The sequence below is a fragment of the Protopterus annectens genome, chromosome 2.part0, assembly GCF_019279795.1.
Source record: "Protopterus annectens isolate FY-2018-M chromosome 2.part0, PAN1.0, whole genome shotgun sequence".
NCBI classification, from domain to species: Eukaryota; Metazoa; Chordata; order Ceratodontiformes; family Protopteridae; genus Protopterus; species Protopterus annectens.
The window spans coordinates 235,575,073-235,586,811 of NC_056728.1; positions in this window are offsets into that span (position 1 = coordinate 235,575,073).

Genomic DNA, 11,739 nt, shown 5'->3' on the forward strand with positions numbered 1-11,739 from the left:
ATGAGTGAGGCTAGAAATGTATTCAGGGAAGGGTAAAGTGCAGAACAGGAGAATATACACAGAAACAGTATGAGGATAGTGAGTTACCAAAGAGGAAGGATAGGAGCTGCTGGCATCTGCTTTTCGTGGTGACTAGCAAAAAAAAAACCCACTGTAAATTCTTGTGCATATAAAGTCTAGCATTAATTAAAAGATTAGCTTATGTAGTAGTTATTTACTGGGACACATACTTCAGTGGTATTATTTTAAGCTTAAAATGGTGGCTTCCGGACAGATAGAGTTGCAGGGTATCTGTTAAAGTCCTCAAACCTGTGTTGCCTGTACTGTGGCCAGGAGAAAACAGCAGGGAAAAATCCACTAGGGCTATAAAAACAGAGGGGAGGGAGATTAGTTATGAGCAAGTAATTCAGGAAAAGAGCAAGAGACAAAAATACCATGGGTAGAGAGAAAAAAATTAATACAGGTAGGCAGAGACAGTATACCTAGCATTGATTTCCATTGTATGAGTGTCTTACACACATAGCTAGCTAGCTAAGAACACAACAGTGTTTACACCTATGCATAAAGTAATGCAGAACAACAGTAGTTAGCAGCACAGTGTAGACATACACAAGGCAATAATTCACAAAGCAGGAAAACAGAAATCCAGGATACTGAGGACAACAATTGGTACAGTTTCAGGCAATAGTTCTTCCTTTTACTTTAGTGCTACACCAAGGATAGTGGGTAACCAAAGTGAAAGGATAAGAGCTGCTGGAGTCTGCTTTTCATGGTGACTAACAAAAATAACACTGTAAATTCTTGTTGTGCTTATAAAGTCTAGCATTAATTAAAAGATTAGCTTATGTAGTAGTTATTTACTGGGACACATACTTCAGTGGTATTATTTTAAGCTTAAAATGGTGGCTTCCGGACAGATAGTTAGAGTTGCAGGGTATCTGTTAAGGTCCTCAAACCTGTGTTGCTTGTACCGTGGCCAGAAGAAAACTGCAGGGAAAAATCTGCTAGGGTTCAGTGGTATTATTTTAAGCTTAAAATGGTGGCTTCCAGACAGATAGAGTTGCAGGGTATCTGTTAAGGTCCTCAAACCTGTGTTGCCTGTACTGTGGCCAGGAGAAAACTGCAGGGGAAAATCCATTAGGGTTCAGTGGTATTATTTTAAGCTTAAAATGGTGGCTTCCAGACAGATAGTTAGAGTTGCAGGGTATCTGTTAAGGTCCTCAAACCTGTGTTGCCTGTACTGTGGCCAGGAGAAAACTGCAGGGAAAACTCCACTAGGGTTCAGTGGTATTATTTTAAGCTTAAAATTGTGGCTTCCGGAGAGATAGAGTTGTAGGGTATCTGTTAAAGTCCTCAAACCTGTGTTGCCTGTACTGTGGCCAGGAGAAAAGTGCAGGGAAAATCCACTAGGGTTCAGTGGTATTATTTTAAACTTAAAATGGTGGCTTCTGGACAGATAGAGTTGCAGGGAATCTGTTAAGGTCCTCAAACCTGTGTTGCCTGTACTGTGGCCAGGAGAAAACTGCAGGGAAAAATCCACTAGGGTTCAGTGGTATTATTTTAAGCTTAAAATGGTGGCTTCTGGACAGATAGTTAGAGTTGTTTAGTATCTGTTAAGGTCCTCAAACCTGTGTTGTGGCCAGGAGAAACCTGCAGGGAAAAATCCACTAGGGTTCAGTGGTATTATTTTAAGCTTAAAATGGTGGCTTCCAGACAGATAGTTAGAGTTGCAGGGTATCTGTTAAGGTCCTCAAACGTGTGTTGCATGTACTGTGGCCAGGAGAAAACAGCAGGGAAAAATCCACTAGGGCTATAAAAACAGAGAGGAGGGAGATTAGTTATGAGCAAGTAATTCAAGAAAAGAGCAAGAGACAAAAATACAATGGGTAGACAGAAAAAAATTAATACAGGTAGGCAGAGACAGTATACCTAGCATTGATTTCCATTGTATGAGTGTCTTACATACATAGCTAGCTGAGAACACAGCAGTGTTTACACCTATGCATAAAGTAATGCAGAACAACAGTAGTTAGCAGCGCAGTGTAGACATATACAAGACAATAATTCACAAAAGCAGGAAAACAGAAATACAGGATACTGAGGACAATAATTGGTACACTTTCAGGCAATAGTTCTTCCTTTTACCTTAGAGCTACACCAAGAAATTACAGTAAAAATACTACAGATACATCTAAATGTGAAGTTAAGGTGCTGTTGCTCCTTGCAACAAGAAACTTGGTAAATATTCACATTTACATTTTTTTTTCATTAAAAAACAAGAAATAAGATGAGTACAATTCAAATGCTAAGCTACCCGTGATCATAATGTGCTGGAGCTCCTTGCGACAGGGGAAATCGACTTTAAATATTCACAAAACTAGAATCGTGAAAAAAAGTACACCAGAAACTGCATATCCAAGCAATAGTAACTCAATATAATCACAAAATACTATATGACCTAAAGCAGATAAAGCAACAGAATAATCACCAAATATTGTTAGATTTAAAGCAGTTAAGGCAACAGAAAAGACATCACAAAACAGTTAATGCCAAAGAATCAAAATTTTACCTTACACAGAGCAGCAGATGCTCAGCAGCATGAAGGGGAAAGAAGGTTTCAAAATGGCTCCTGCTGTTGTGAGGCACCTATGAAGACTAGGAAGAGGAAGTGGGGTGATGGGAAGGGGTAGTGACTAATACTGGGCTGGGCTAGCACCCTGGTCAAGATGAAGTCATAGAAACAATCAGAAAAACATAGTGAAAAACTAGCTTGAGAGACAAGGATATAAAGTTTCTAAAAGGTATAGTCACAAGAAATAAAATAAAAAGAAATAAAATATGAGCAGAAGTAAGCTTACAAAAGGACACTGGCCTCAAGCTACACAAGTAGATGTACTTGAAGCAAACCCAGTGCTGTATGGTTAAAATAAGCTACAATATAGAGAGGGGCTTTGGAGGGGGACAGAGAGGTATTACTAGCAGCTAAAAGCAGGACAAAACAATAAAAAGCATTAATATGTAAGAGTCTGAAGACAGTAAAATAGGGCAGGTGCACTAGGAAAGGCAATTATGAGTGAGGCTAGAAATGAATTCAGGGAAGGGTCAAGTGCAGAACAGGAGAATATACACAGAAACAGTATGAAGATAGTGGGTAACCAAAGAGAAAGGATAGGAGCTGCTGGCGTCTGCTTTTTGTGGTGACTAGCAAAAATAAAAACACTGTAAATTCTTGTTGTGCTTATAAAGTCTAGCATTAATTAAAAGATTAGCTTATGTAGTAGTTATTTACTGGGACACATACTTCAGTGGTATTATTTTAAGCCTAAAATGGTGGCTTCCGGACAGATAGTTAGAGTTACAGGGTATCTGTCAAGGTCCTCAAACCTGTGTTGCCTATACCGTGGCCAGGAGAAAACTGCAGGGAAAAATCCACTAGGGTTCAGTGGTATTATTTTTAGCTTAAAATGGTGGCTTCCGCACAGATAGAGTTGCAGGGTATCTGTTAAGGTCCTCAAACCTGTGTTGCCTGTACTGTGGCCAGGAGAGAACTGCAGGGAAAAATCCACTAGGGGTCAGTGGTATTATTTTAAGCTTAAAATGGTGGCTTCCAGACAGATAGTTAAAGTTGCAGGGTATCTGTTAAGGTCCTCAAACCTGTGTTTCCTGTACTGTGGGCAGGAGAAAACTGCAGGAAAAAATCCACTAGGGTTCAGTGGTATTACTTTAAGCTTAAAATGGTGGCTTCTGGACAGATAGTTAGAGTTGCAGGGTATCTGTTTAGGTCCTCAAACCTGTGTTGCCTGTACTGTGGCCAGGAAAAAACTGCAAGGAAAAATCCACTAGGGTTCAGTGGTATTATTTTAAGCTTAAAATGGTGGCTTCCGGACAGATAGTTAGAGTTGCAGGGTATCTGTTAAGGTTCTCAAACCTGTGTTGCCTGTACTGTGGCCAGGAGAAAACAGCAGGGAAAAATCCACTAGGGCTATAAAAACAGAGAGGAGGGAGATTAGTTATGAGCAAGTAATTCAGGAAAAGATCGAGAGACAAAAATACAATGGGTAGAGAGAAAAAAATTAATACAGGTAGGCAGAGACAGTATACCTAGCATTGATTTCCATTGCATGAGTGTCTTACGCACATAGCTAGCTAAGAACACAGCAGTGTTTACACCTATGCATAAAGTAATGCAGAAGAACAGTAGTTAACAGCAGCACAGTGTAGACATATACAAGGCAATAATTCACAAAAGAAGTAAAACAGAAATCCAGGATACTGTGGACAATAATTGGTACACTTTCAGGCAATAGTTCTTCCTTTTACTTTAATGCTACACCAAAAATTACAGCAAAAATACTACAGATACATCTAAACGTGAAGTTAAGGTGTTGTTGCTCCTTGCAACAAGAAACTTGGTAAATATTCACATTTACAGTTTTCTTTCATTAAAAAACAAGAAATAAGATGAGTACAATTCAAACGCTAAGCTACCCATGATCATAAGGTGTTGGATCTCCTTGCGACAGGGAAAATAGACTTTAAATATTCAGAAAACTAGAGTCGCGAGAAAAAGTACACCAGAAACTGCATATGCAAGTAATATTAACTCAATATAATCACAAAATACTATATGACCTAAAGCAGATAAAGCAACAGAATAATCACCAAATATTGTCAGATTTAAAGCAGTTAAGGCAACAGAAAAGACATCACAAAACAGTTAATGCCAAAGAATCAAAATTTTACCTTACACAGAGCAGCAGATGCTCAGCAGCATGAAGGGGAAAGGTTTCAAAATGGCTCCCGCTGTTGTGAGGCACCTATGAAGACTAGGAAGAGGAAGTGAGGTGAGGGGGAGGGGTAGTGACTAATACTGGGCTGGGCTAGCACCCTGGTCAAGATGAAGTCATAGAAACAATCAGAAAAAGATAGTGAACAACTAGCTTGAGAGACAAGGATATAAAGTTTCTAAAAGGTATAGTCACCAGAAATAAAATAAAAAGAAATAAAATATGAGCAGAAGTAAGCTTACAAAAGGACCCTGGCCTCAAGCTACACAAGTAGATTTACTTGAAGCAAACCCAGTGCTGTATGGTTAAAATAAGCTACAATAGAGAGGGGCTTTGGAGGGGGAGAGAGAGGTATTATTACTAGCAGCTAAAAGCAGGGCAATACAAAAAAAAACATTAATATGTAAGAGTCTGAAGACAGTAAAATAGGGCAGGTGCACTAGGAAAGGCAATTATGATTGAGGCTAGAAATGAATTCAGGGAAGGGTAAAGTGCAGAACAGGAGAATATACACAGAAACAGTATGAGGATAGTGGGTAACTAAAGAGAAAGGATAGGAGCTGCTGGCATCTGATTTTCGTGGTGACTAGCAAAAAAAAAAACACTGTAAATTCTTGTTGTGCATATAAAGTCTAGCATTAATTAAAAGATTAGCTTATGTAGTAGTTATTTATTGGGACACATACTTCAGTGGTATTATTTTAAGCTTAAAATGGTGGCTTCCGGACAGATAGAGTTGCAGGGTATCTGTTAAGGTCCTCAAACCTGTGTTGCCTGTACTGTGGCCAGGAGAAAACTACAGGGAAAAATCCACTAGGGCTACAAAAACAGAGGGGAGGGAGATTAGTTATGAGGAAGTAATTCAGGAAAAGAGCGAGAGACAAAAATACCATGGGTAGAGAGAAAAAAATTAATACAGGTAGGCAGAGACAGTATACCTAGCATTGATTTCCATTGTATGAGTGTCTTACACACATAGCTAGCTAGCTAAGAACACAACAGTGTTTACACCTATGCATAAAGTAATGCAGAACAACAGTAGTTAGCAGCACAGTGTAGACATATACAAGACAATAATTCACAAAAGCAGGAAAACAGAAATCCAGGATACTGAGGAGAATAATTGGGACACTTTCAGCCAATAGTTCTTCCTTTTACTTAACTGCTACACCAAGAAATTACAGTAAAAATACTACAGATACATCTAAATGTGAAGTTAAGGTGCTGTTGCTCCTTGCAACAAGAAACTTAGATGGTAAATATTCACATTTACAGTTTTCTTTCATTAAAAAACAAGAAATAAGATGAGTACAATTCAAACATTAAGCTACCCGTGATCATAAGGTGCTGGAGCTCCTTGCGAAAGGGAAAATAGACTTTAAATATTCACAAAACTAGAGTTGCGAGAAAAAGTACACCAGAAACTGCATCTGCAAGCAATATTAACTCAATATAATCACAAAATACTATATGACCCAAAGCAGATAAAGCAACAGAACAATCACCAAATATTGTAAGATTTAAAGCAGTTAAGGCAACAGAAAAGACATCACAAAACAGTTAATGCCAAAGAATCAAAATTTTACCTTACACAGAGCAGCAGATGCTCAGCAGCATGAAGGGGAAAGGTTTCAAAATGGCTCCTGCTGTTGTGAGGCAGCTATCAAGAGTCTGAAGACAGTAAAATAGGGCAGGTGCACTAGGAAAGGCAATTATGAGTGAGGCTAGAAATGAATTCAGGGAAGGGTAAAGTGCAGAACAGGAGAATATACACAGAAACAGTATGATGATAGTGGGTTACCAAAGAGGAAGGATAGGAGCTGCTGGCATCTGCTTTTTGTGGTGACTTCAGTGGTATTATTTTAAGCTTAAAATGGTGGCTTCTGGACTGATAGAGTTGCAGGGTATCTGTTAAGGTCCTCAAACCTGTGTTGCCTGTACTGTGGCCAGGAGAAAACAGCAGGGAAAAATCCACTAGGGCTATAAAAACAGAGGGGAGGGAGATTAGTTATGAGCAAGTAATTCAGGAAAAGAGCAAGAGACAAAAATACCATGGGTAGAGAGAAAAAAATTAATACAGGTAGGCAGAGACAGTATACCTAGCATTGATTTCCATTGTATGAGTGTCTTACACACATAGCTAGCTAGCTAAGAACACAGCAGTGTTTACACCTATGCATAAAGTAATGCAGAACAACAGTAGTTAGCAGCACAGTGTAGACATACACAAGGCAATAATTCACAAAGCAGGAAAACAGAAATCCAGGATACTGAGGACAACAATTGGTACAGTTTCAGGCAATAGTTCTTCCTTTTACTTTAGTGCTACACCAGGGATAGTGGGTAACCAAAGTGAACGGATAGGAGCTGCTGGAGTCTGCTTTTCATGGTGACTAACAAAAATAACACTGTAAATTCTTGTTGTGCTTATAAAGTCTAGCATTAATTAAAAGATTAGCTTATGTAGTAGTTATTTACTGGGACACATACTTCAGTGGTATTATTTTAAGCTTAAAATGGTGGCTTCCGGACAGATAGTTAGAGTTGCAGGGTATCTGTTAAGGTCCTCAAACCTGTGTTGCTTGTACCATGGCCAGAAGAAAACTGCAGGGAAAAATCCGCTAGGGTTCAGTGGTATTATTTTAAGCTTAAAATGGTGGCTTCCAGACAGATAGAGTTGCAGGGTATCTGTTAAGGTCCTCAAACCTGTGTTGCCTGTACTGTGGCCAGGAGAAAACTGCAGGGAAAAATCCACTAGGGTTCAGTGGTATTATTTTAAGCTTAAAATGGTGGCTTCCAGACAGATAGTTAGAGTTGCAGTGTATCTGTTAAGGTCCTCAAACCTGTGTTGCCTGTACTGTGGCCAGGAGAAAACTGCAAGGAAAACTCCACTAGGGTTCAGTGGTATTATTTTAAGCTTAAAACTGTGGCTTCCGGAGAGATAGAGTTGTAGGGTATCTGTTAAAGTCCTCAAACCTGTGTTGCCTGTACTGTGGCCAGGAGAAAAGTGCAGGGAAAATCCACTAGGGTTCAGTGGTATTATTTTAAACTTAAAATGGTGGCTTCTGGACAGATAGAGTTGCAGGGAATCTGTTAAGGTCCTCAAACCTATGTTGCCTGTACTGTGACCAGGAGAAAACTGCAGGGAAAAATCCACTAGGGTTCAGTTGTATTATTTTAAGCTTAAAATGGTGGCTTCCGGACAGATAGTTAGAGTTGCAGGGTATCTGTTAAGGTCCTCAAACCTGTGTTGCCTGTACTGTGGCCAGGAGAAAACTGCAGGGAAAAATCCACTAGGGTTCAGTGGTATTATTTTAAGCTTAAAATGGTGGCTTCTGGACAGATAGTTAGAGTTGCAGTGTATCTGTTAAGGTCCTCAAACCTGTGTTGCCTCTACTGTGGCCAGGAGAAAACTCCAGGGAAAAATACTTTAGGGTTCAGTGATATTATTTTAAGCTTAAAATGGTGGCTTCCGGACAGATAGAGTTGCAGGGTATCTGTTAAGGTCCTCAAACATGTGTTGCCTGTACTGTGGCCAGGAGAAAACTGCAGGGAAAAATCCACTAGGGCTTGCACAGAGCAGCAGATGCTCAGCAGCATGAAGGGGAAAGAAAACATACTCTCAGGTACACCATTGTTTCCAGTTTGTGTAATATTCACCATGGAACATGGGAATACAGAACTCTTAAGTTAACTTGCTGTATGATACAGCCCTGATCATGGGCCCTTAGCCCCCCAGCTGAAACCATATCAGCCAGACAACCCTTGCCCCCCCAGGCCCCCACACACAAAAAAATTAAGCATAGCTCCTTCCACAGCGGTAACAATTCTTTAGATGACTCAGCCAGAACTGTCTGAAAAGCCTATGTTTGTGGAAGTATATACATTTGTAAATCTATAACATTTGCTGAAAATGGAGTAATAAATTAGCCCATTTTTTTTTAAATACATTCTTATCTATCTTGACATAATTATGAGCCACCGACTCTTGAACTGAAGAGGACACTAATCCAATGCGCCCAAATAAGAAAAGGACTGGAGATCTCAAAGTATGGATACTGGTGGATCAGTTGAGAGGGTTGGTAATGAATCAAAACAATAATGGATTTAGCAACATTAACAACTGCCTGATAAACAAATAAAATATTCAGCTCATAAAACAATGCAATCCAAATTCTCTCCACAGTTTGACAGGTATATGAGAAAGATAAACAAAGGAGAGTTTTTATTTGACCCCTTTACAAGTGCAGGTACATTCCTGAAGTCAGATTGACTAACATGCTGTTTTAGGCGCTCCAGATAGAGAACAAATAGAAAGGGGGACAATAGGAGTCATGTTCCCCCCCACCCCCCACCCCAGGGCTATCCTAGATGAAAATGTAACTCTTATTTTTATTCATCAGTGCTACAGAACAAATCATAGATGACATCCTCATACAAAAATGAGAGAGGAAGCAGAAGGACTTCAATATTCATTACCACTTCACCCTGTCAAGGGTTCTCCCTGCTTTTAAGTTCATTTCTGACTGACATTAGCCATTAACATTCTAAAGCAACAGAGGCCAGTGCCATGGTAAAGAGAGATAAAGCTCTAACTACAGATGAGAGGACCTGGGTTTGATTAGCAGCTCGGGGGTCTGAGGCTCTAGTAAGGGGGGTCCATTCCCATCCTAGGGGGAGGGACTCATCGATGACGCTCCTTACGTGGAGGTTTGTTCTAAAGAGAAGTCAATGAGCCCAGGGCAGGGAGACAGGGAATAGGGTAGGTCATCACATAAAGAAATCCCCCAGCTGATGCTTGTTGGCTGAGACCCCCCAGGATGCCCTCAAGATCCAAGCTTGCTCCAGCCTATAAAAAAGCAAGTCTAGGGGCAATGGATGTTGGGCACTGGGTTTGGGGGGCTGTAGGATGAAGCAAGAAAGAGCAACAAAAAAATCCTAAAGCAACAAAACCATCTTAATGATGTCACTAAAAGTCTGTCTTCCTGTAATAAAGCTGCACTAATCCAAACCAAGTAAAGTATCAGGTGAGCAACCCTGCCTACCGCCATTGACATGAAGAGTTTGTAACTATGACTTAAAACAAAGCTTGTGCTGTATGTTGGAGACAGCATAGGGTATATTCCCTATGCTGTAAACAGACATTACTGCATTTTTTTATAGAAGATACCTCACTCTTCCTCAAAATCCAATTTGCCAAACTGGTGCACAAAGCAATGAACTTGTCCCTTACCACATCATATAATTCTAGAGGAAACCACAACTTACCCCTTTTAAACCCAATAAGAACCTTGAAAATTTCCATCAGTGTAGTAAGGGCTGACAAATTCTGAATCAGTGCTGACTTCACAATGAATTATCCAGAAAGTTGCCTAAAATGTGCTTACCAGAGGAATCATCATCTGAGTCTGAATATAAGTTAGTATGGTAAGTAGTAAACCATACCAGTGCAGCCTCAAGGATCTCACAAATCTGCCCTTCCTCTGTATTGAAAAGCCAAGTATCATTCTTTTTTGCTTGTAATTATCAATCTGTGGATAAAAGATCTTAAAGATGCAGCAGAATTTTTATAATATCTCAACTGTAATAATCACACAGCAAATCAACTTTTTTTTATCCATTAATCTAGGGATAGCATTTTCTTGCTATTTCCACAGCTCCCATAATCTCTGATTCACCCTCTTCTAAGCAAGGCTGCAATATACCCAACCAATTTTGCCCCACCCTGATGGCCACAGAAAAGGTTCTCCTACTGTTTGTACAGTACTGAATCACCTGTCCATTCAGACTCCCCTTGAAAGTATCACACTCAATTGCTAAAAATTCCTCCAGCTCTGGATTTAGGCCTTCCCAGTTATGATATACAATATGTTTTTCTGCAAACCAAGCTTGGAATCTTTCCTGCCTACGAAGATATTAGCCCAGCCTCTAATATCACTCTAACCAACCAGTCCATAACCGTAGTCAAAGCACTAATGGTACTTGATCAGAAAATGATGAGTAAGTTAGCCGTAGCAATAGCATAACCCAAATTCAGAAGCAAAATTACTGTTTTATCTGTTCTATAGTGTCTGTTATACCTGCAACAGTAACAAGCATATATATTGTCTAGAAGGCCCAACCCTATGTGGACCTCACCCATCTGTGTAAGCTTCAAATATTTCAAAAGAGATTTCCCAAAGAACATATGAGCAACATTCTTGGACAATCGTGCACTTTTTATTAGACCATTACCAGGCTCTAGTCACCTTGCCAAAGTGAAAAGTCAAGTTAAAAAGGAACAAGATATCAAAGAGCTTTATATGAAGTCCTCTTGATATGAGACTAGAGGGATATGGCTGTCATAATTTTAATATTATAAATCTTTCATCTAATGGTTGCAAATAACCCAGCAGCCACAGATGAGATACCTTCCACCCTTATTAATTTACCTTTCCTCACTGAGATGCAACCTCTCCCCCTTATCTTACCCCCTCGTATTATGATAAAACTTCTTACAAATAGCCCAGGTGTAACATTTTTCTGCTGCTTGCTAAGCAATGTGGGTTTCTTGAAGATAGACTATGTTGGATTTAGGCTATATGATTAATGCAAATATTCTAGCCCTCTTCTGTGAAATATTCTATTCACATTCTGAGACTATAAGGTAAGACTTGTGCCAGACTAAGGCTGATCCTTCTGATCCTCTCTGTGGCAGTACATTCTAAGCCAGTGATGGCGAACTTTTTGGGCTCGGTGTGTCAAAAATTTGAAAAATGCCCCAACTTGACTCTTCTGGCGTGTCACACCCCCCCCCCCCCCCCGAACAGAGAGAAACAATTTTTTACACGTTTACATATTCATTTATTTTTAAAAAATATAGCCCCGTCATGTGTGGTGTTATGTGCATATTATTGCCCATACTGCTATTGGCTGCCCAAATGGAAATCATTGAACATATCAGTAATTAGTA